This window comes from Erpetoichthys calabaricus, chromosome 5 (assembly GCF_900747795.2).
Source record: "Erpetoichthys calabaricus chromosome 5, fErpCal1.3, whole genome shotgun sequence".
Taxonomy (NCBI): domain Eukaryota; kingdom Metazoa; phylum Chordata; class Cladistia; order Polypteriformes; family Polypteridae; genus Erpetoichthys; species Erpetoichthys calabaricus.
In genome coordinates, this window is record NC_041398.2 from 96,173,208 (window position 1) to 96,199,064 (window position 25,857).

A 25,857-nucleotide genomic window follows, 5' to 3' on the forward strand; every position below is an offset into this window, starting at 1 on the left:
TGTCCTTGTTCTTTTATACCTTTCTAATCTCCTGATCGTTGACCATGTAAGCAAAAAATAGCATCCTGACTCATTGTACTTTTCCAGTTTTTGTAAAGTCATTACCCTAAAGGTATATTTTCTTGTCACACACATCATCAAAAGAAACTTCTAGAAAGTATACATGCTTTTTGTCACGTACGCAAAACACAAACAAGTTTCATCACTCTGTCCTATTTTCTATACACACATGCATTTTGTTCAATTACATCTTTTTATGTTTTCACACTACACACACATATATCCATCCATCCATCCATTTTCCAACCCGCTGAATACGAACACAGGGTCACGGGGGTCACCTGGCACTCACTCCCTTATCACCACAAGGTGTCTGAAGGTACAGCGCGCATCCTGGCCAAGTCAGGCGTCAGAATAGCACACAAACCCACGAACAATTTGTGTATGGTCCTGTTTAATGCTAAAAACAAGAAATCGCTAGCAGAAACACGAAACGCAGTTTATAGCATTCCATGCAGTTCTTGCTCAGCTGTATACATAGGACAAACTTCAAAAAGAATCGCAACACGTATACAGGAACATCGCAACGCCGTCAGAAGAAAGGACTCACTTTCATTGATCTACACGCATACTAAATCAACAGGACATACATTTAACTGGGACAATGTACAAGTAAAATTTAAAGCCAATACTAAAAGTGCCAGAGGGCTGGCCGAATCTTGGCTATCAAATGAGAACGCCATCAACAGACACTTAGACATAAATCCAGCATATGCAAACTTAAGAAGAACATGTTCAAAATAAATAAACTGTTCACCCAATACCCCCCCCCCCCCCCATCACACTGTCTTAGCCACCCCCCCACCCCCTCCACGTAATGTTTTGCTATATATTGCCTTTGATTCTTGTAAGTCTAAGCATTACACTCTGATGAAGACCCCTGGCAGGGGTCGAAAGCTCAGGAATAAAAACTACTTTATGATGCGTGATTCATTTTTTCTCCCTTTGTGGATCTCCAGCTGCAAATATGCAAACCATATCACAGACCTTCTCTTCCATATACATATATATATATATATATATATATATATATACATATATATACATATACAGTATATATATTAAATATATTTATATATTATATATACATATATATATATCCATCCATTTTCCAACCCGCTGAATCCGAACACACGGTCACGGGGGTCTGCTGGAGCCAATCACAGCCAACACAGGGCACAAGGCAGGAACCAATCCCGGGCAGGATGCCAACCTACTGCAGGACACACACAAACACACCCACACACCAGGGCCAATTTAGAATCGCCAATCCACCTAACCTGCATGTCTTTGGACTGTGGGAGGAAACCGGAGCGCCCGGAGGAAATCCACGCAGACACGGGGAGAACATGCAAACTCCACGCAGGGAGGATCCGGGAAGCGAACCCAGGTCCTCAGGTCTCCCAACTGCGAGGCAGCAGCGCTACCCACTGCGCCACCGTGCCCGGAGTTCCAGCAGGGCCTCATGGACTATGTAGTTTTTATACGCAGCCCTGCTGGATACCTTGGGGGCCACCAGGCGTCGCTGTAGGGGGGCTCGTGGGCTCTTATGTGCCCTATAACCCGGGAGTACGTCATGGTGACGTGACAGGAAGAAACGACGTGCTCTCGGGTTGAAGAAAAGGACTGTTTTCCCTGACCCAGAAGGAATAAGGAACTGTGGACTGTTGGACAGGAACACCTCCGGGTCAAGGTGTATGAAAGGACTCTGGGAAGCCCAGTACATTGAGCTGAGCTGGGAGGTAGGAGGGCGAAGTGTCTGGGCGAGGAGGAAAGAGTATTATTGTGAGAGAGTTGATTTATGAATAGTGTGGAGTGGAGGGTGCTTGGTGCACTCTTATAACAAAATAAATAGTTGTTATACTTTCACCTGGTGTCTGGAGTGGTACCTGAGGGTCCGAGAGGTGGACAAAGACCTTATCTGCTACACTGGCATAGTGGGCAGGATTCTCTGGCCGTCTGTTGGCAGGGGACCTGTTATTCAAAGAAATATTGTGTATGCAGATGACCCCAAGAAGGTCCCGCTTCAATACACTAAGGTGAAAACACCACACACTATCGAGAGCGCTGCATTAGTGAGCCTGAAAATACGTCAGACTGTGATGGGGAAGAAATCAGGAAAGAAGAAGGGCAATACCGACTGGGTAAAGACCATGACAGCAGCCGAGTTGGCCTGGACTCGCCTGACTGGGTGTGAGGAGGACCGGGAGCTGATAAAGGCTGAAGAAACCCAAAGGGCGCAACAGCAGGAACGCTGTCAGCCATCGGCCGCACCGGAATCCCTAAATGGACTGGGGACACCGCTGCCACGTCTGGAGGTATGTGCCGGGAAAACGGCCGAGATGCCGGGGATGTATTATTCCTGTTTTGCAGAGGCCTGGTTCCAGAAAGCAAGTTGTGAGTCGGATGCCTGCCTCATACCGTGGCAAGATGGCCGCGATGCCCAGAAGGCAAGACAAGCTAGGAGTCGGCAAGCAAGAAGCCCATTCGAGGTAAATGACCACGTGACCCCGCGCAATGGATCCCGGGACGGAGAAGGTCATTTGGGATCCTTAGGTGAGGTTATGCATTCCCCGACGCGTCTGAGCTCCCTGAAAAGGAAGGGGGAGGCGAGTGAAGCAGTGCCGCAATTAAATAAAGGAAAAGAGGTGCGGGAGGTGACTGAACAGTCTGCCGACAAATTAAAAGAGGCAGATCGCAGTCAGCCGCTGGAGGCTACCAGTTCCTCTTCGGATTCCATTTCCCAGAAGCCTTTGCGCAACCAGCCAAACACGTGCCAGGGACGGACGTGCTCATTGGTTCCCGTCTGGCAGGTAAGAAAAATAAGGAAGTGAACTTACCTCCGGCCGAACTAAATAACTATATGGTGCGGGATCTCGAGGAGGTGCTCGAGCCCGTACTCGGTTTCTTTCAGGGAATCGAGGACTTAAAGAAACGTGTAGAGGAGCTGGGAGCTACAGTCAAAGCGCCGCTGATTAAGCTTCAGGAATTCCTACGGCGACTGGGGTGAGAAGCTCCGCTGATGATCGATGCTGGAATACAGGTGAGTCCTGCCCGTATCGTACATAATAAGGGGACACAGTGCGATCCGGCACCGCAATTAATAAGTAGCAGGTGTCAAAGCGCTGTGAACCCGACAGTAGAACGTAGCATGGTGACTGAGTGGTCGGGGGAAGGACTGAACGAACCGGGACAACTGTGCGAGATGGCTTCCCAGAGCGATACGGACCTCAAGACCCCGACCCGCGTGATGAGGGAGTTGTCGCTGGTTAACGGAGGGGCGGAGGAAGTACCAATCGTACCAGGGCGGCTGGGAAGTGCTGTTACCCGGAGCGATGTGGTGCTAATGACGCCGCCTCCTAGAATACTTAGGACAATGGGCGTGCAAACAGCAAAGAGGCTCTCTCTTCTCCATAGAGAGCCTCAAGCTGAGCACAAGCCCCAGAATAAGCGGGGGATCCCCAAAATAAAACGTGGTTCTCCTGACAAGGTGGAGAAAGGGGCTGAGAGCAGCAAAGCGGCCGTAAACCCCTCCTTAGCGGAGGAAAGGGTGGAGCTGACAGAATTCCCAAGATGTTTCATGTCCCAGTGAAGAAGACACCCGGGAGGACGAAGGCGTTGTTACCACTGCCATCAGCCGGGCCACGTTTGGCTTAGTTGTCCTCGGAGGACAGGGGAATGGAGGGACAGACGATACACCGTTCCCCCTAGGTTCTCTGGGGGGTCTAGACAGCACAGCCGAGGCCCGACTGATGCGTCCTCCTGGAGGAGGACATCCCTCGCGTGGATCGACGCTCCGCCCCAGTTGTCATCGCTAAGGGGGGGGGGGAACTGTGGTGGATTGCTGGCTTCTTACTCCGGCCCTCACCCCCAGGCCGCCAGGAGGAGCTCTCCGGACAGCGTGGACGTGCCCCGAGTTCCAGCAGGGCCTCATGGACTATGTAGTTTTTATACGCAGCCCTGCTGGATACCTTGGGGGCCACCAGGCGTCGCTGTAGGGGGGCTCGTGGGCTCTTATGTGCCCTATAACCTGGGAGTACGTCATGGTCACGTGACAGGAAGAAACAACATGCTCCCGGGTTGAAGAAAAGGACTGTTTACCCTGACCTGGAAGGAATAAGGAACTGTGGACTGTTGGACAGGAACACCTCCGGGTCAGAGTGTATAAAAGGACTCTGGGAAGCTCAGTACATTGAGCTGAGCTGGGAGGTAGGAGTGCGAAGTGTCTGGGCGAGGAGGAAAGAGTATTATTGTGAGAGAGTTGATTTATGAATAGTGTGGAGTGGAGGGTGCTTGGTGCACTGTGTTATAACAAAATAAATAGTTGTTATACTTTCACCTGGTGTCTGGAGTGGTACCTGAGGGTCCGAGAGGTGGATCAAGGGCATATCTGCTACAATATATATATTATATATTATATATTATATATGCAAAAACCTCAAGTAAACTTTTTTCACGTTGTCATTATGGGGTGTTGTATGTAGAATTCTGAGGAAAAAAATGAATTTAATCCATTTTGGAATAAGGCTGTAACATAACAAAACATGGAAAAAGTGATGTGCTGTGAATTCTTTCCGGATACACGGTATACACAAACACATATATATACAGTATAATATATATACACACACACACACACACACACACACACACACACACACATACAGTGGAACCTCGGTTTGTGAGCATAATTCATTCCAGAAACGTGCTCGTAGTCCAAAGCACTTGCATATCAAAGTGAATTTCCCCATAAGAAATAATGGAAACTCAGATGATTTGTTCCACAACCCAAAACTATTCATATAAAAATGATTAATACAAAATATAAAGTAAAAATACATAAAACAAATTAACCTGCACTTTACCTTTGAAAAGAATCATGGCTGGTGTGAGTGAGTTTTTAAACTCTTGAAGGATTGCACCCAATGGGACGACACGCGGAAGAGCATCCCAAAGCAATCACAGTCTCCCAGCGCTGTAAAATTACAGATTTTTTCAAATGTTCATTTTTTTCCCTGTGCTTAAAACTCATTAAAGAAAAGTGTTTTTAGCCAGCAGTTGGTAGCGCTATAGCGCGAACTATTGCAGTGTTAGTTTTCTCTGTTGTTCAAGGTTTTCTCAGTGTTATTCAATGTTTTTACATTTAGTTTACTATTACGCTGTGCATTCTATGGTTTATTTAACTATATTTGTGCTTAAAAACTTAAAAAAATATATATTTACATACAGTTTGTATGGTCTGGAACAGATTAATTGTATTTACATACAATCCTATGGGGGAAATTGCTTCGGTTCACGACCAAATCGGTTTACGGTTTAGTTTTGGAACGAATTATGGTTGTGAACCAAGGTATGGGGAGTCCTCTACAGCGCATCTTCAACCTGAGCCTGGAACAGGGGAGAGTCCCGAGGCTTTGGAAAACATCTTGCATCACCCCCGTCCCAAAGATATCACATCCTAGTGAGCTGAACGACTTCCGGCCTGTCGCTCTGACGTCAAATGTGATGAAGACCATGGAGCGGCGGCTGCTTCACCACCTGAGGCCACAGGTCTGCCACGCCCTCGACCCTCTGCAGTTCGCATACCAGGAGAAGGTGGGAGCGGAGGATGCCATCATCTACATGCTACACCGATCCCTCTCCCACTTGGACAGAGGCAGTGGTGCTGTAAGAATTATGTTTCTAGACTTCTCTAGCGCCTTCAACACCATCCAACCTATGCTCCTTAGGGACAAGCTGACAAAGATGGGAGTAGATTCATACCTGGTGGCATGGGTCATGGACTATCTTACACACAGACCTCAGTATGTGCGTCTTGGGAACTGCAGGTCTGACATTGTGGTAAGCAACACAGGAGCGCTGCAGGGGACTGTACTTTCTCCGGTCCTGTTCAGCCTATATACATCGGACTTCCAATACAACTCGGAGTCCTGCCACTTGCAAAAGTTCGCTGATGACACTGCTGTCGTGGGCTGCATCAGGAATGGGCAGGAAGAGGAGTATAGGAACCTAATCAAAGACTTTGTTAAGTGGTGTGACTCAAACCACCTACAACTGAACACCAGCAAAACCAAGGAGCTGGTGGTGGATTTTAGGAGGACAGACCCCTCATGGACCCCATGATCATCAGAGGTGACTGTGTGCAGAGAGTGCAAACCTATAAATACCTGGGAGTGCAGCTGGATGATAAATTGGACTGGACTGCCAATGCTGATGCTCTGTGTAAGAAAGGACAGAGCCAACTATACTTCCTTAGAAGGCTGGCATCCTTCAATATCTGCAATAAGATGCTTCAGATGTTCTATCAGACGGTTGTGGCGAGCGCCCTCTTCTACGCAGTGGTGTGCTGGAGAAGCAGCATAAAGAAGAGGGACGCCTCACGCCTGGACAAACTGGTGAGAAAGGCAGGCTCTATTGTAGGCATGGAGCTGGCCAGTTTGACATCCGTGGCAGAGCGACGAGCACTGAGCGGGCTCCTGTCAATAATGGAGAATCCACTGCATCCACTGAACAGTATCATCTCCAGACAGAGGAGCAGCTTCAGCGACAGACAGCTGTCAATGTCCTGCTCCACTGACAGACTGAGGAGATCGTTCCTCCCCCACACTAAGCGACTCTTCAATTCCACCCAGGGGGGTAAATGTTAAAATTATACAAAGTTATTGTCTGTCTGTATACCTGCATTGTTATCACTCTTTAAAATTGTTCTTTATCAGTATGCTGCTGCTAGAGTATGTGAATTTCCCCTTGGGATTAATAAAGTATCTATCTATCTATCTATCTATCTATCTATCTATCTATCTATCTATCTATCTATCTATCTATCTATCTATCTATCTATCTATCTATCTATCTATCTATCTATCTATCTATCTATATATACATATACTGTATATTGTGGCGAGTGGCTAGGGGTGGTACCCAGCTGGGACACCCAGGAGGGCTGGAGGAGGCCTTACACCTCCTCCAGACCATGAGGGGGTGACCGCCCTGGTGGCTTTGGGGACCATGGGAACTGAGCATGGCAGCTCAACCCTGTAGGGGCCCGTGGTCACCGCCAGGGGGAGCCCCAATGCCTGAGGAGCCCTGGCCCTAAGCACTTCCGCCAGACCCGGAAGTGCTGGGAGGAAGAAGACCAGGGACATCCGGAGTGCTTCCGGGTGCACAGCCGGTACTTCCACCACACTGAGGAGTGCTGGCAGAAGATTATCGGGAGGCACCTGAAGCACATCTTGGTGATTGTACAAGGGGCTGCCTCCTTCCTTTCGATGGCTTGAGTCAGGAGTGGAGAAGGACAGAGCTCGGGAGGAGAGGCAAGGAGCCGGCCTGAAGAGAAAGAGGCAGTTTGGAAAGGCCTGAACTTTGGGGGAGTTTGGGGTTGTGTGTGCACCTTGTATATAGTAGAAGGTATAATAAACTTGTGTGGGCTGAACCATTGCTGTCCGCCAGTCTGTGTCCGGGCTGCTTGCCATAAAATATATATATATAAAACTGAAAAAGAAATATTTTGTGCATAGCCTATACCTTTAGTCTAAATAACTTCATGATGTTTCAAGTAGTAGAAATATTTTCATATTTTCAGTAAAATTCTTATGTCCAACCAACATGCAACACACCATCACTGCCTAAGCACATTGAGAAATTAGGTGTTATCTTAAGTAAATTATATTGTGTTTAACATATTTTAGTTGAAAATGTTAAACAGGCAATTCATTTTAGATACCGCAGTGAAGATGTAATTTAATATATGATAAGCTTATGAGTGGAGAATGTGCGTTCTGGGTGAATGTTTGTTATGTTAACTAATTGCAGAATGAATGTAACACTGTCTATTTTAGTGTATAGACGCAGTTTAATGATTTATAGAACTGATCTGCAGTGAGTCAGCAGGAGTGTAAAAAAAGTGAAATAAAATTCCCTAAACAAATATGCATATAAAGAAACACAATCTTTAGGCTGTTGAACATCAGCAAAAGGACTCCATTTTTAATGTATTTATTCTGGAGGCACTGAATATTTCAAAACATTAGCATTTACATTAAAGAAACTCAATACCTTATTCCATCTACCAATTAGCTAACACATTAGTTGTGTTTATTGAAATGAAATAGCATTCTATAAGTATGTACAGAGAGCACATTTCTGTGGTCTCTGTACATAAAATGAATATATATAAATATTATAGATCTTGACCCATAAACTGTAACCAAATACAAATTTTTGTTAATCACTAAATAATGTTCCATTTGTATACACAAACAATTGACAAAGCTACTGACTGCGAATTTAACAATAGCAGAGGAAATTCTATAATAGCTTAACAGGAATTGAAAACAAACAAAGCCAAGTGAAAGAAGATGTAGTAGGAAAACAGGCCAATTTATGCTGTGTTCATGTACTCCCAGCCGGCATTTCCTTTATACTCAATGTTATAATTCCAAACGATGTAAACCCAGAAGTTAAAGTAACATGTCCCCCAGGTGCCAAGGGTTGTGACACTGAGGCTAAATTAGACTCCCTTGCAAATGATTAAATGTCTTACTTATTACCACATGTTTGTACTAACAGTTATTATTTTGTGGCAATCCAAGTTATTAAAGTCTATCTTTATATCATTGTGCACCAAAGCTAAAAGAAAGTATCAGAATTTAATTGTGCCTGGCCCCTTACCAAGATTATATAAAGGGGATGTACAGTAGTCTAAAGCAAGTTGTGCTCCCTTCACTGCTGGTTACAGACCTGGGGCCTTGTGTATAAATGGTTTCCATGCTCACATCATGATGTATAAAAACTAAACTTGGCATAAATCCACGCACATTTTGACGCCAGCTCAATCCCTTGCGTACACAAGTTCTCCTCTCGGTTTTGCAAACTGGTGGCACCCAGCGTCAAAGCAGTGCTACTGTTCTTGTGTGGTTTCCCTTACTTTTTTAGATCCGCATCCCTGATGCACCTTTATCAAATACACTGAAATTAACCAGATATCGTTTATTCGTTGAAGGCATCTGATTGTAATCAACCCATAACCATATAATGGTGCACAGAATGGATAAAGTATTCCAAATACCATCGCTGCTTTAGCGTTGTTACCCTCAGTGCAGAGCATTTAACCCACTGTATCTGAGTGTGGAATCACAGCTCTAGAGCAGCTGATCGGATTAGCAGGATACATCATCTAGCACACGCTGCCTCAGCCATATGCACGTCTATTTGAACTTCACCCAGACATTGCGGCAAACGCTTCAGAGCCTTTCCTTTAGGGACCTTGTGGTTCAGAAACAATTTCATCCGAAGAGCTCTAAATGCTCAATCAGTCCATCAAGTGCTTCTGGTAGATCTGTTTTGACTTATAAGAACAATCACCTCACTATAAACTTGCACTACAGTTATATTGCACAACCTGAGCCACTTTATAAAGCCTGTATTTACATATGATGACGACTGGCTTCTAAGTCGATTTAGATTTCCAAGCTTGGAAGCTCTTGATATCATTTTTAAGATGAAATGCAGTAAAGTGTGTATATTACATTATACAGATAAATTTTAACTCAATTTAAATAATGTATATCGTTACTAATTAAACATGTGAGGAAACGGTGGTGCAGCGATAGCAACGAGCTGGCTTCCCATTCAGGGATTGTTCCTGCCTTGCGCTGTATGCTTCCTGGGATTAGCGCAACCCTGAATAGATAGATGGATGGAATAATTAAACATGTACTACGAAGATATTTCAATGTTCCATAAAAGTTTTGAAGAATCTGCATTCTAAGCTTACAGATGGCTTGTTGTCTATTACAGAACTGATTGTGTGTCGATTGGTTACTTGGAGAAAGAAAACGTAGGACATGAATTGGGGGTTAGTACATTTGAGAGAGACAGTACTGCTGCAATAAATTATTTCATCGAAGGTCACGCATAGCACAGCAAGCATCTTGCGGGAGGCAGGAACAATCTCTGGATGGAGAGCCAGCTCATTGCTACAACAGTGCCACCGTGTCCCCATGTTTAATACATGCATTAATTCTTATAATTATGAAAATGATATCAAGTATACATCTTAGTGTTTAAATTGTTCAGAGAGCTTTAATATCATGAATGTAATGTATTCTCTGTCCCGTCGGCGGAAGAGAAATCCTGTTTAAGAAGAACGTAGTAATTCACACACATATAGAGTACATAGAAGAACACATAGAATAGGAAGCATTTAATGTGCTACTTTAGTTATGATGGGATTTGAGAATCTGATAAATTAAACGATTTTAGGGTGAAGTTTATGACGTTCTACTTTAATGACAAAATAAACTTTGTGATTAAAGTCAAAATTTTGAGATTAAAGTTGACATTTGGACATTTTTTTCCACTGTGTCTCCAGTTTTCTTTTCTCTGTACAATACAATACAATACAATACAGTTTATTTTTGTATAGCCCAAAATCACACAGGAAGTGCCGCAATGGGCTTTAACAGGCCCTGCCTCTTGACAGCCCCCCAGCCTTGACTCTCTAAGAAGACAAGGAAAAACTCCCAAAAAAACCTAGTAGGGAAAAATGGAAGAAACCTTGGGAAAGGCAGTTCAGAGAGAGACCCCTTTCCAGGTAGATTGGGCGTGCAGTGGGTGTCAAAAGAAGGGGGTCAATACAATACAGTACAGTACACAGAACAATTTCTCAATATAGTAAGAAATAAAAAAAAAATAAAAAAATATATAAATTTTAGAAGTACAGAGCAGAATTTAACAGTAGATGATATATCCCATAATAAGATTTGTATTTGTATAGAGTCCTGGAGACCTCATCCTTCAAGCTGCCTCCCCCATTTGGCCATTCCACAGCTGAAACAGTGCTGGGCCAGCCAATCCGATGAAAGGACCCCTCTCTCCCACGATTCCTGCGATCCTCCATCTGGGATGACTTTTCCTTAGGCAGGCAAAACAACTTGGCAGGTGGGCCGTGGCACCAAGTGCCACATTTGAGTACCGAGAAGAAAAACAGAATAAGTGAGGGTTAGTATACAATTATAACTGTCATGTTACTTTTGTTTAAGTGCTAATGACTAACAACAGAGATGCAGTCTGTACAGTTAATCAGCAGCTCTAGTCAGGATATGCTAAACTGAAGTAGTGAGTCTTCAGCCGGGATTTAAAAGCTGAGACCGAAGGGGCATCTCTTATAGTAGCAGGCAGACCATTCCACAGTTTAGGGGGCCTGTAACTAAAAGCTCGACCCCCCACTGTTATTTTATTAATCCTTGGAATCATAAGCAGACCGGCATCTTGAGATCTTAATGTGCGCTCTGGTTTGTAAGTCATGATAAGTTCAGACAAGTAAGCCGGACCTCGACCATTTAATGATTTATATGTTAAAAGAAGGATTTTGAAATCTGCCCTGAACTTAACCGGGAGCCAGTGTAAGGATTTAAGAACTGGAGTTATGTGTTCGTATTTTCTTGTTCTTGTAATAATTCTCGCAGCCGCATTTTGGATTAACTGGAGGCTGTATAAAGAACAGTTTGAACATCAGTTTTCTCAGTACCCTGATACGCTTCCATATGACACTCAGATGGTGAGCTATGACTCGCCTTTTCATGGCAACTTTGATATTTTGAGCACTGTGCGATTTTTAGAACTTGAACTTTCGAATTTCTATGCCACTCTGTCACTCAATAAACTTCCTTTTGTTGTTTATATCACTGCTTAAACCAACAAATAGTATGTTTTTCCTTGCCTGTACTTCGTATTCCCTGAAATTCTTCTTTTTCCCCCTGTGCTTTTGCCATTGTATTTTCACAGAACGCAAAACATAAGGGGCTATTTATATTGATTTGCATATTCGAAGTGGTGCAATACTAAGAGGTCTGTTTTATCCCAAATGGGGTTGCGGAATTGCTTGGGTGACTAATCAGAGCATCTTCGAGGCAACAGCCTGGTTGATCTTAAAGAACAGACTGTTTTTTATCTGTTGTTCTTCTTTAACTGCCACCCAAAATCCATGTTGTGGGGCATCTCAAAAACTGCGCCATGGAACACAATCTAAATGGTAACCAGAATATATAAATAATAATAATACCTAGAATTAATACCAAATCCTCTACAAGAACAATTTTCAAACCACCATAGTAAAACTCATGAAAGTATTTTGAATTGTAATTACAAAATTAGCACGTTGGCAGTTTAAATGGAATTATGCTAGTGATGTCACACATCACGACTTCCAGAAGACACAGTCCTAACAACTTGACAACAGATTAGAAAATGGTGCAACAGATTAGAAAATGGTGGTGCTAACCGAAAAATAGGATGTTGATGTGATGAAAAAATAAATAAATAAAATATAAATAGTACCATGCAATGAAAGTGAAAACATAACCCAGAGTCTCTAAATAAATGTATAATAAACTAAAATAATAATAATAAAAAAAAACAAACAAACTGAAGTTAATATCAAAAGTACAAATAAAATAACACCTGTTCTTAAGTCTTTACTTGGTGCAACTGGTGTACTGTCATTTTATTCTTTTGTCCATGGGAAAGACACCGGAAAATACTTAGGAGCTTTACAGTCAAAGGATGAATCCGAGAGTAACATTTTTTTTTCATACTAAGACTGCTCAGTACAATCTTATATAGTATTTTAGAATGCCCAGGAGAGAGTGGGGAAACCACTTGACCTAGGTCTTCAGTGGTCAGCACTGGGTACTTCATGGTCATCTGAGATTACAGATATTCAAAGACCTTGCATTTGTGGTTTATCACAAAGATTAGGTCTTTCTCTTGCTTTGTAGACTCAACTCTGATTCTGGTATAGTGTTTTGGCTGCATTATTAGAATTATTTTTCCATTCTGGTTATGAACTTTTGCTCATTATTTCAACTACATTTCATCTTCTGGCCATCTTCTTTCTCTCTGACATTTCTATTTGTATATGTGGGCGGAACAATGGGAGAGGCAGAAATGGCAACCATAAGTGATCTAATATTTTATATTCCCGCCTTGCGATTGCAGCCCTAACCGCCTCAGCACCCTATGTTTTTGATTGTATCTGAGGCTGTGTCACTCTTTGCTCCTAAACAATATATAGAAATATTTAAAAAATAAAAAGAATAGAGAGAGGAGAGAAACAAGAAATGGAAAAGGCATTGGGACAGTGGTGAGGCACAGGTAAATCCCTGGCAAAAGGCAGTCAGAACTCAATAACAGCTTGCCATGGAGGTTGCTGCTAGGGGTGTTTCTAGGATATGCAGTTATCAGGGTCTTAGCCCCCACTCTGAGTTTTGCATGCATTCTTACATGTAGGTAAAATTGAAGAATGGGGGTGTGTGTTCGTTAACAGAGATAAAATTGGTCAGGTGCTTGGCAGAAGAGATCATATACATTATGGACAAAAAAATCAGAAGCTAGACACAATAGTACAATAAGCCTCTAAACTCCCCTTCCTGATGCCATTGGTTGGCACCATTTGAGCCAGCAGTGTGCGTGCATAACTAACCTGTCTCATTCTTTCCCAATGAGCAGAAAATCATCAGAAGACAAATACTCTTAATCTGAGGAGGAAGAAAAACAATGCTGTTGGCAGCAGTGCTTATTGCTAATCCTTTAGCGATGCTGGCAATGTTGAAAAAAGAGAAAAACCGTAAGTAATTTAAGCATACAAATCCACCCTGCCATTGTGCATATTAAATTCTGCTTTAAATGTACAAATAAAAGACACTCCATGTTAAACAGATAACAAAAAAATAAGAATATGCCAGAAGAGGGTGAGGAAATGAAAATATGTTCCACCTTCAACAAAATAAATTGTTGAAAAAAATAACAATGATTTATACTGCTTTAATTATTTACATATGGAATGTTTCATTTGGGGAACTAGAGTAGTTGGGTTGGTAGATATGCTGGAGTCAGCAAAATCCTTCAGATGCACTTGGGCAAAATTCAGGCTTAGAATGATACATGATAACTAAAAAGAAATGGAAATAGACACCCAGAGCATACGGTGTACAATTACAGGCTTGAAGATATAAACTACTTTGAACTGTGAGGGTTGCTGCAGAGCAGTCCTCTATCCCACAAATAACACAAACTGAGTGATTATTTTAACAATAATAAAATCAGACAAAGAGAACTTAAGCACAATAACTTTAAATAGTACAAAAATGCACAAATAACAAAGACTAGAACATTTCTGAGCCTCTCTACACACTGACGTGTCCCTGTCTAGCCCTGTCAGTTCATTTACTTGCTGGTTTAATATTCACTGAATTATCTGAACCTCTCTTTCCTCCTTCCAAAACCACTCTAGCCACTCTTCCTCTATGCCAGTCAGGTCTTACCGATACTTTGCAGGGCAAAACTTACCTGTGAAACTACTTGGCAGCCCTAAATATCCTTATCAGTTTATCTGCTTGTTTATCTTTAAAAGGATAATCAAATCCACAGAAGCTTGAACAGCATATGCAGCTGTTTCAAGCTACTGCCATCTCTCCACGGGAGCAACCAGTCACAACTTATTCTGTTTCTGCTAATGTCTATAAATGATTTATTCTCAGAACAACTACTTTGCAGTATTCTAAGGCTGGCATCTCTAATGGGACATGTTCCACAAGGTGTCCTATTCAGGATGGCACCCAAGATCAATGGAATTAGGGCCTGACAATAAATCCATCATAGGGTGTACACTTTTTGGGAATATTTCTTTAGATATTGCAGCTTTTAATAAAGGTTTATATACTGTATATGTGTGTGTGAATTATTATAAAATAAAATATTATATCTTTCTAACACTAAAGAAAGGATACATATAGTTCTTTTAATATTATCTGATACTCACAATAATACAATTTCGAAGGAAAACTCCTGGCAAAAGCATGTAGTCATGGGGTTCCCGCAGTCGGCTCAGGCCACTTCGAGAGGCCATATTTCCTCAGTACAGGCAGGAGCAATTTCTTTTATCTGTCTGTAGGTGAGCTTCATATCTGTAGTGCAATGCCAGAGCTTTTTTTATACTTTCTCATAGTCTTTGGTACCAAAATAAGAACATGCATTTTCCAAACATGGGCTACAATCGTTTGCTGGCACACAGTAGCAGAGAGTAACTGTTGACCATATAGTGACTTCAAACCATGGGCTATACTTGCTCTCTTTTAATAGTCTAACTGTGTTGCCTCCATTTGTGTCTTCCCATCTCTGGTGTATCTTCTCACTGTTAATCTGCCTACATGGCAATAATGCTCTCTCCCTGTCAGCTAGTTTGCTTGGTTTAGATATTTCAGGTTTCTCTATTTATGGCCTCAATTACTCATTTGTGAGCAAAATAATGTACTATGAAATTAAACCAGTGATTCTTAACCTTGTCTGAGTCATGGACCCCTTTAAGAATCTGATGAAAGCTATGGACCACCTTCCCCAGAAATATTCACATAAATGCAACATTGCATGCAATGAATATAATGGACTTTATTTATCGAGATTTGATTGTCTCATACATATATGACATACACATAGTATTATTAAACTTTGAAAGTAAACAGTCTAAAAAAACACTCCTTTTTATGCAAAAAGTAATTGTCATTCATTATAACCATGAAATATCATCCTCTTGTGCAAATTAAAACCTGATCTTCTACTACTACTACATCTTCTCTATATCAACAGTACTAGGTCGTATAGTGACAAATATATAAATGTTAATTTTTATCTGACCATCCCTGACCCCCCAAATCCCATCCATGATCCCCCTAGGGGTCCACAGACCTCAGGTTAAAAACCCCTGAATTAAACTCACAGATCACAGTGGCACGCTTTAAACCTTTGGCTACAAACAATAACAACCTTTACAATAAACAAATGATTTTGTAGTTTTGGGAAACATCACTGTCCACAACTAAACAGTACAAGGACAGTTAACACTGAAATATATGAAAAGCTTCATTATATGGTGAATTATATGGGAAACAAGTCAGGAAATAGAAGGTTTAAACTATAAAATGCAATTGTGATGTCACTTGTGGAAGTCTTCTGGTGTTAAATCTGAAATTAACATCTTGTAGAATTTTATATGTTAACTTGGCTTCATCTGGGAGCTCAGATAATTAGGAAGTTGTCAAACTAAATTAAAAACAGACTTTCTTTGTCAAACATGTTCTTATATTTTATGTTCTTCTATAAAGCTGATTGTGTGGTTTCTGTATTTAATGGCTGTCATGGTTAAAATATTCAGGAAAGTAACAAGAACACTGCTGATGACACTGATTATTGCTCATCTTGTAGTAATATTTGGAAAGAATCCTGTGCATCCATGATAGTATAATAAAGAGAGCAAATAAGAAAAATGTCATATAATGATAATTCATCCATTTTCAAGAAGTACTTAATCTATTTGACAGATAGAGACTGTTAAGCACCAATATGTGCAAGTGAGGAATCAACTCTGAATAGAACTGCCGTCCATTGGCACACATCTCCACACACTAACACTCACATACAGGGCCGATACAGTGTTGTTGATCAACCTAATGTTTATGTCTGAAAATTGATTTTGGGACAGAGGGGACACTACTGTATAGCCATAAATAATAATAATAATAATAATAATATGTTATAAAAATTAAATCAGCACAATTATACTTTCTTAGACATATTTTGTGCAAAAGTATTTCTACATTTTACTTTGAACACATTTGGGGTATTTTGAAATGTATTTTTCCAAAATAAAGCTTATATTATTGCTCCTTACTGAATTGAATGTTATTTGTATTTCCTTGCTTGAAGTACAAGCACACAGTATGTTTAGTAAAATCTCTATAAGAAAAAACTGCTTGCTAAACTGAGTACTTAAGGTGGTTTACATCAAGTAAGTAACACATCAGAAGAGAGGTCGAGGCAGTGAGACGCTAATTGGATAACCATTCCCAAGAAGGCACAGTGCAGATATTCTGGAACAAATCCATTTATTATCTGCAGCATACTGAGCTTCAGTAATGAGGAAGGGTCCTTATCTCCAAACACAGATTCCTTTGTTGCAGCTAGAAATGCATGAATGTAATCCTGTTTCTGTGCTTTGTCCAAAACATAAATTGCTTATATGCTTTAGTAGCCATGGTAGATTTTGGTCAATCAAAAGGTACATATTCTCCTATAGAGAGGGATACAAAGCTGAATCAGGATTAAAACATATATCTTGGTCAAAAGTTCTTTTTTTTCTCAAGGCTACGCTATTTGATGCACTGTTCCATTACCATATGGAATTAGTAACTAGAGACATGCTGTATGCCTCTTTGAATCAAAGACGGCTATGGTTATTACACAGACAAAACTATGGTGAAAGTGTGAGATTCAGTTTATTTCTTTCACTCACTTTTCTTCAGATTTTCAAATCTTAATTTACAGTCTCTAGTAGGATGTATATAAAAGCATTTATGTCACTCTGCATTATAGAATTTAATCCTTGATTTGTTGATGAAAATTTGTATAGGTATTTAATTATGAGTGATATTGTGCTTTTTATATCAGTTAAGTAAAAAGGAACAAGCCTAACAATAATGTGCCCATTCATTCAGCAAATATTTTCATGAACATAGCACAAAAACCACCAAAATAGGAGTCAAGTTGAAGCACTGTTCATCTGTCTCCCTCATTTACTAATTCAATTGAGATTTTAAAGGCATTGGAGCTTATACCAGATGTAATATATTTAAAAAAACTAGAAAGCAATCTTCATATTATGGCAGTAAAATTTAAGTTTATATAATTAATTGGGCAGCATGTTCTTTGCATTAAATGATGAACTATGATTCCTTAAGTAAAAGTACATAGCCTTAAGATCTATGTATATTTATGCATGTTTTTAAGATCATCTGATTACGGTTTCATGAGAATACCTGTCCAGGGACTGAAAGTTTTTTTTGCAAAAATAAACCAATTAACTGTTCAGATACATATTTTTCCTTGTTTCACAATTCTCAAATGATTTTCACTTCTCTGTTTCTCTTTAAAAATCTGTTTCTATTTAAATATGCTAACTGGATGTACAGTAATATGTTGTTCTTGAATAAAGCGATGTTTGTTATCTATGCAATAAATCTGTTAAATGTATTTTTTAGCAGGATCTTTTATAACGATTCATTCAGAAATTAAAGTTAACTGTTCTATTAAATTGATCTTAGCTATTAAGTCACCCTCTTCTCTTTGTTCTCTGGCCAATTTACTCCAAAAAGTTAGTGTTTGTTCCAGCTCACTCATACATCTAGTGCATGTAACAATAATAATCCTATAAACCTATAAAGTATTTACTTGTCTCTGCTGCACTTCTACAAAAAAAATCCATTAATTTAGACTACTCCATTAGCCCTAAATGAACATTTATACCTGGCTAAGTGAAACAGACTATTCCATTAGTTGGAACTTCACTGGATGGTTTTATCTTCCTTATAAAATAACAACTATTGCTCAAGGAGATTGCATTTTAATAATTTGATATGATAAAATGCATATTGCTTCCAAACATTAAGGTGTCTTTATATGCTTTGAGGTGTTCATATTAGATTAAACAATAATCAAGTGCAGTATTCGTTTACAGACCACCTGAGCCATATCCATTATTCATTGCTAAATTCATTAACCTTTTGTCTGGCCTCACAATTAATTGTAATCATATAATGTTGATGGATCATTTTAAAGTTGACAGATTTGTGGTATTATACACTTTACACAAATGTTACACAAACCTAATGAATTTGTTAGGATTAGTAAATTGGTAAACTATCCAAACTCAATCTCACAATTACAAATTACATATAATTATTACCCTCTCTCAAAATAAAACGTATCAGAACACAAAGAAACTGACATTTGTTTAATGAGGGCAGTCTTAATGTTAAATACCAAACTGTTAAACTTGTGTTTTGTCCATGTTAAATGTTGTTTATTCTTTTTGGGAATTTCTTACCATTCATTAATTTTAACATTATGAGGGTTATGTCAAATACAACTCTTTTGTACAGTACTTGCTTTTGATGGCATGGCCATGTTGTTGTATTTAACTGTTTTCATAGTTAATCATGTTTCAAAATTGTCATGACACAATTGTCTCCTCTACTTAAGATGGCAGCATGGCTTTACTTACATCCGTTTATTGGATCGAAGAAATTTCCCTTCTTAAATCTTTGTCTTTTTATTTCAAACCATTTCAATATATATCAATAAATCGTTTTTTAAAAAGTTAGATTCAATAATAACCTCATTCATTTGGAACTCAAAACACCCACGTATCCGAAGAGCGACCCTACAAAGACCTCAGGCAGAAGGTGGCATGGCTTTACCTAATTTTCAGTTTTATTACTGGGCAGCAAACATACAAGCCATAAAAACCTGGACACAAATAAATGCACATACACAGGCTTGGTCTGCAATAGAAGTAAAATCCTGTAGTACTTCTTTATATTCCCTGCTTTGCTCTCCAATAAATGAAAGTTATCGCAAATATACTAATAACCCAATTGTGCTTTACTCACTCAGAATATGGAACCAAATTAGGAAGCATTTTAAGATGGAAAATCTTTTATCAGTGGCACCTTTGCAAGGGAACCACCTCTTTCAACCTTCGCAAGTATATCCAGTTTTTAATACCTGGAAAAGTTTTGGGATTAAAATGCTCAGAGATCTTTATATAGACAACATATTTACATCTTTTGAACAATTACGTTCAAAATTTAACCTCCCAGCTACACATTTCTTTTACTATCTTCAAATTAGAAATTTTGTTAAACAGAAATTGCCCGATTTCCCCCACCTTGCACCCTCCACAATGCTGGAAAAAATACTGCTCAATTCCGAGGAAACAAACACTATTTCCGCAATATATAAAATCTTATTAGAGTCCCTACCTTTCAAAGATCCAAGAGGACATTGGGAAGAAGATCTCTTAATCAATATATCAGAAAAGGAGTGGAAGGTAGCAAAGCAGAGAATTCACTCGAGTTCTATATGCGCAAAGCATAGAATTATTCAACTAAAAATTATATATCGAGCTCATCTGTCTCGCTTAAAACTGTCCAAAATGTTTCCAGGCCAGGATCCGACCTGCGAGCGCTGCAACCAAGCTCCTGCCTCACTGGGTCACATGTTCTGGGCCTGCACCAAACTAACATCATTTTGGACAAAGATTTTTAAGTGCCTCTCAGACAGCCTTAGTATCACAATCCCTCCTAACCCACTAACAGCTGTGTTTGGTGTCCTTCCAGATGGACTTGAATTGGAGAAGGACAAACAAACGGTGATTGCATTCACTACACTCTTGGCACGCAGACTTATTTTGTTAAATTGGAAGAATCCTAATTCTCCTCTTATAAGTCAGTGGGAAACTGATGTTTTATATTATTTGAAATTGGAAAAAATCAAATTTTCAGTTAGAGGATCTGTACAAAATTTTTTCAAAACTTGGCAGGATTTAATCAATATTATTTTAGAATAAGAGAATTAACTATTATTGTATTTAACTCCCTTCTCCATCTCTTATTTATATAGATATTTACTTCTCCCCTTCTTTTGTCTAATGTTGCCTTATTAAAAAGCTTAAAGAAATTTTCCTTTAGCTAAGCTCTCCTTCTCAGGGATGGGGTTTGATTTGTTTTCAAATTTGTTGGGTTATAAATGGATCTGTTTGTATGGAATGATTACAATGAAAATTAATAAAATAAAAATATATAATTAAATCTTTGTCACTTTCTCTTCCATTAGATGTAGATAAAAGGCAGTTTGAAAAAGGAATTAGTGTTAAGATCTTTATTTTTCTCTTTTTGATTTTGAATTTTGGACATTTTTTCAGAATTGTTTGTTTTGACTTAAATATTGACATCCAGGTATAATGTCCTTGCCTGTTTCCTGACCTTGCAATGTCTTTATGTCCCTTATATCCTTATGATGAATCCATTTCTTGAGTATGCAAGATGCAGAGAAGTCCTGTTGGATGTTGGATTTTTTTAGATGATGGCTTGGAGATTCCAGCTGATCCAGCACTTCAAGCTCAAGGTTGCTGAACTGGAGGAGTAGCTGGCTGGCCTGCTTTGAAGTAGAGAATTGGCAGACCAGGACCAGGTGTCCTTTAGAGAGATAGCGTGCACCCCTAAGGTGACATGGGAGAAGACTCCAGACCAGACAGGTAGAAATAGGTGGGCCAAGGTCACAAGGCGTAAGGTAAAGGGTGATCACTGTCTGGGGACAACAAACACCGAAACTGGAAGTGTCAAACCCTTTTCAGGTACTTGTGGAGCTGGACGGTGTCTGTGAAGATTCTGAGGTAGTATGCAGGTATGAGGAGCCCCTGCGGGCCACCTCAAAATCAGTTTCCATAAAGAGAGAGGTGTGTTGCCTTCTGGGTGCATAGGTGGGAGACCTCCCTGGAAGGGTTGATATGCTCTTAGCCAGAGCGGGGCTGGATCCAGTGGTCATTGTCCATGTCACAACAAATGACATGCATAAGAGTAGTCTGTCAGTTCTGCAATCCAAGTTGAAGAAGTTAAGTGCTAGGCAGAGGAGCAGAACTGACAAGGTATTCTTCTCTGAACTTCTGCCTGTGCCACGCTTCATTCCACATAAGACTGAGGAGATCAAAATGCTTAACACGTGTCTCAAATCTTGGTTTAGGGTAGAAGGTTATAGGTTTAAGTGGCATTGGGACTCCTTTTGGAGCAGATGGGACTTGTTCTGCTGCGATGGGTTACATCTGAACCGGAGGGGCACCAGTGTGTTGGGGAGGAGTATGAGTAGGTTAGTGGAGGATTGTTTAACTTAGGGAATGGGAGTTTAGGACAGGCTAGATTTAGAACTGTACATGAAGGAGCAAACAATAGTGAAAAAATGTATAGTAATTTAAATTCTAATCCAGCATTTAAATGAAAAAGTAAAATGAGTAGCACATTAAAGATAGCTTGCCTTAATGCTAGAAGTATCAAAAACAAAACAAGTGAGTTGGAGTTGTATGTAGAGGAGCATAATTGCGATACTATAGCAATAACAGAAACCTGGCCAAATAACAAATATGGGAATGAGTATAATATAGAGGGTGTGGCAGACGGGCAGGGTCCATGCCTGGCCGGGACGCCCCTTCACTCTATATTCAGGGGGAGCAGTCCTGGGCAGTGCAATACCTCCCCCTGGATGCTAGATGGCCGCCCCCCTGGGTTGAAGCGGTGCCTCGGTTTCCCGCAGGGCTCCATGGGAATTGGATTTGGGTGCAGCCCTGTTGGGTCCTGCAGGCACCGGCAGCGCATTTGCCACACCCGGAAGTGCAACCAGAACTCGGCGATCAACCACCTGGAGCACTTCCGGATGGACTATAAAAGGGCCCAGCAACCACCACTCGGAGGTATTACTGAAGCAAGCAGTGAACAGCATCAGTGTAAATTTTAATTTATATTCAGATTATGTAAAAGTATTAAAAATTAGAAATACAGTGGAGAACTGAGGAAGCAAACTGCTACAGAGGTTTCATGGATTCAGCATTCTGGATTTAACTCCACGAACCCAAAGTCATATATCATGTGTTAGGTTGATTTATGACTCTAAATTGGGCCCTCGAGGGCGTGAGTAGGAATAAGCCCTGCAATGGACTTGCGCTCTATCCAAGATTGTTTCCTTCCTTCATTGCTCCCAGTGCTGCTGAGAAAGGCTCTCGATCTACCTGACCCTGAGCTGAATAAAATAGATTTAAGGATGTCTGAAAATGTCTATAGTAATATTATAATACATACATACATACATATACATGCTCAAGAAAATTAAAGGAACAGTTTTTAATCAGAGTACAAGTCAATGAAACAGAGGGGGTTGTTAATCAATCAGTTTCAGCTGCTTTGGTGTTAATGAAATTAACCACAGGTGCACTAGAGGGGCAATAATGAGATAACCCCCAAAACAGGAATGGTTTAACAGGTGGAAGCCACTGACATTTTTCCCTGCTCATCTTTTCTGACTGTTTTTTCACTAGTTTTGCAAATGGCTACAGTCAGTGTCACTACTGGTAGCATGAGGCAATATTGGGACCCTACAGAGGTTGCACAGGTAGTCCAACTTCTCCAGGATGGCACATCAATATGTGCCATTGCCAGAAGGTTTGCTGTGTCTCCCAGCACAGTCTTAAGGGCATGGAGGAGATTCCAGGAGACAGGCAGTTACTCTAGGAAAGTTGGACAGGGCCATAGAAGGTCCTTAACCCATCAGCAGGACCGGTATCTGCACTGCTAGAGCCCTACAAAATGACCTCCAGCAGGCCACTGGTGTGAATGTCTCTGACCAAACAATCAGAAACAGACTTCATGAGGGTGGCCTGACGGCCCGATGTCCTCTAGTGGGCCTTGTGCTCATGGAGCTAGATTGGCATTTGCCATAGAATACCAGAATTGGCAGGTCCACAACTGGTGCCCTGTGCTTTTCATAGATGGGAGCAGGTTCACCCTGAGCACATGTGATAGACATGAAAGGGTCTGGAGAAGCTGTGGAGAACGTTATGCTGCCTGTAACATCGTTTAGCATGACCGGTTTGGTGGTGGGCCAGTGATGGTCTGGGGAGGCATATCAATTGAGGGATGCACAGACCTCTACAGGCTAGACAACGAGACCTTGACTGCCATTAGGTATCGAGATGAAATCCTTGGACCCATTGTCAGACCCTATGCTGGTGCAGTGGGTCCTGGGTTCCTCCTGGTGCACAACAATGCCCTGCCTCATGTGGCAAGAGTATGCAGGCAGTTCCTGGAGGATGAAGGAATTGATACCATTGACTGGCCCACACGCTTGCCTGACCTAAATCCAATAGAACACCTTTGGGACATTATGTTTCGGTCCATTTGATGCTGCCATGTTGCACCTCAGACCATCCAAGAGCTCAGTGATGCCCTGGTCCACATCTGGGAGGAGATCCCCCAGGACACCATCTGTCGTCTCATTAGGAGCATGCCCCGATATTGTCAGGCATGCATATAAGCACATGGGGGCCATACAAACTACTGAGTATGATTTTGAGTTGCTCAAATGAAATTTCATTTCATTTTTTCACTTTGATTTTCATGGTGTTTTTCAATTCAGCCTTCTGTAGGTTGATAATTTTCATTTCCATCAAACGATGTGGCATCCTTTCATTCCTAACACATTACCCAGTCCATATCAGTATAGATCTCCAGCATGATTTTTTCCCCGTTGAGATATGATGTGTTTTCAAAGTGCTCCTTTAATTTTTTTGAGCATATATAAAATAAAATATATAAGTAAAATAATATATATTACTTTTCATATGCCAATTTAGTTCTCTATTAGGTACAGTACATCTAATATTACTAAAGCAGAAAACTGTATAATTACTTTATAAACATTGTTGAAAGATGTTGTAGACATTCATTGATTATCTAATTGAGCTCACAGGACTCTCTCAAATGCTTCAATATTTGATATAATCCACATTAAATGCCATTCGGTTCAGTATAATTTAGTTTGCAGGCATCATACTGGGATACAGTACTACAAGGTGTTTAAGCAGAGTGCAAAGCAGGATCAGACATTGGATTTGTTTGCTTTATGAAACCTTTCTTTTGCGAAACAGAGTTGAAACTTGGGAATCTAAGTCATCATGATCTCATTTAAAACTTATATACATGGCTTACAATTCAGATATTTATGTATTTATATGGTCATTTTATTATCTGACCTCTTTGTGGTTGAAATTGTTTTAACATAATAGATTTGATTACAAACGTTTGGTTAATTTATTGCTACTTGGACATCATATAAAAAAAAAAAATGGGTGTCAGGGTAGGGCAGTGGATAGCGCTGCTGCTCACAGACGGAGCATCTACAGTCTGCATCCCAACACCGGATGCTGTTTGTGCAGAGCTTGCACATTCTCCCCATGTTTTTGTGAGTATTCATCTGGGAGCTTAGGTTAACTGGTAACTCTAAATTGGCCCCTGTGGGTGCAACTTAATGGATTCTGATATGAACTGGTGCCCTGAAAGATGGAATTTCCTGCTTTGCATCCAGTGCTGGTGGAATAGTCTCTGGCCCTGAATTGATTAAGTTTGAGAATAAAATGTGCCATTCCAAAAGTGGTTGATTAACACAATTGTTTTTTACAACTGATTTGAATGTTTTCACAAAATTGTCTGTTTGTAATATTCAGTCAACCACATTATTTCTAAAAAAAAAATTTCTTTAAAATGTAAAAATACTCCCAAAAATGGAAAGGTAATCATAATCCTTATAACACCACTCAGTTTTTCATAAGATGTAATGCATCTTGTTGTACGGCAAGGCCAGGTCAATTGTGATCTCTAGTGTTTGGGCTTATGGGAGGCTGCTCTGGTGTTGTATTATGTTTATTATAATGATGATAATGAACAGGCAGTTTTCTATTAAACTTTTGTTTTGCTTATTTGAAGGTAATGTCATTATTGCTTTTAAAGTGAATACCTAGACAAGTTCAGTAATGTAAGTCGTTGCTTTTGTGAGTATTGCTGGCATTGTATGAAACCTGTGTTGCTTTTCTGTCCAGTTTACTCTAAGAATTTAAGGAATTGCAAAGAAGAAGAAACACATTTGCCCAAAACTATGGCATTAGTATACCCACTAAAGAATTTAGTTCAGGTTTATGCATTAGCAAAGTATAAACCAACTATTCCAACCCTATGCTAATGATTTGTTTCCCATGCATTTTGAAACTCACAGATTTTATACATGAGTTAACAAGGTATTCGTAAAAGAAACCTAATGAACTATTTAACCTAGCATTGCAAATGATTTGTGAACTGCATTTAAAAC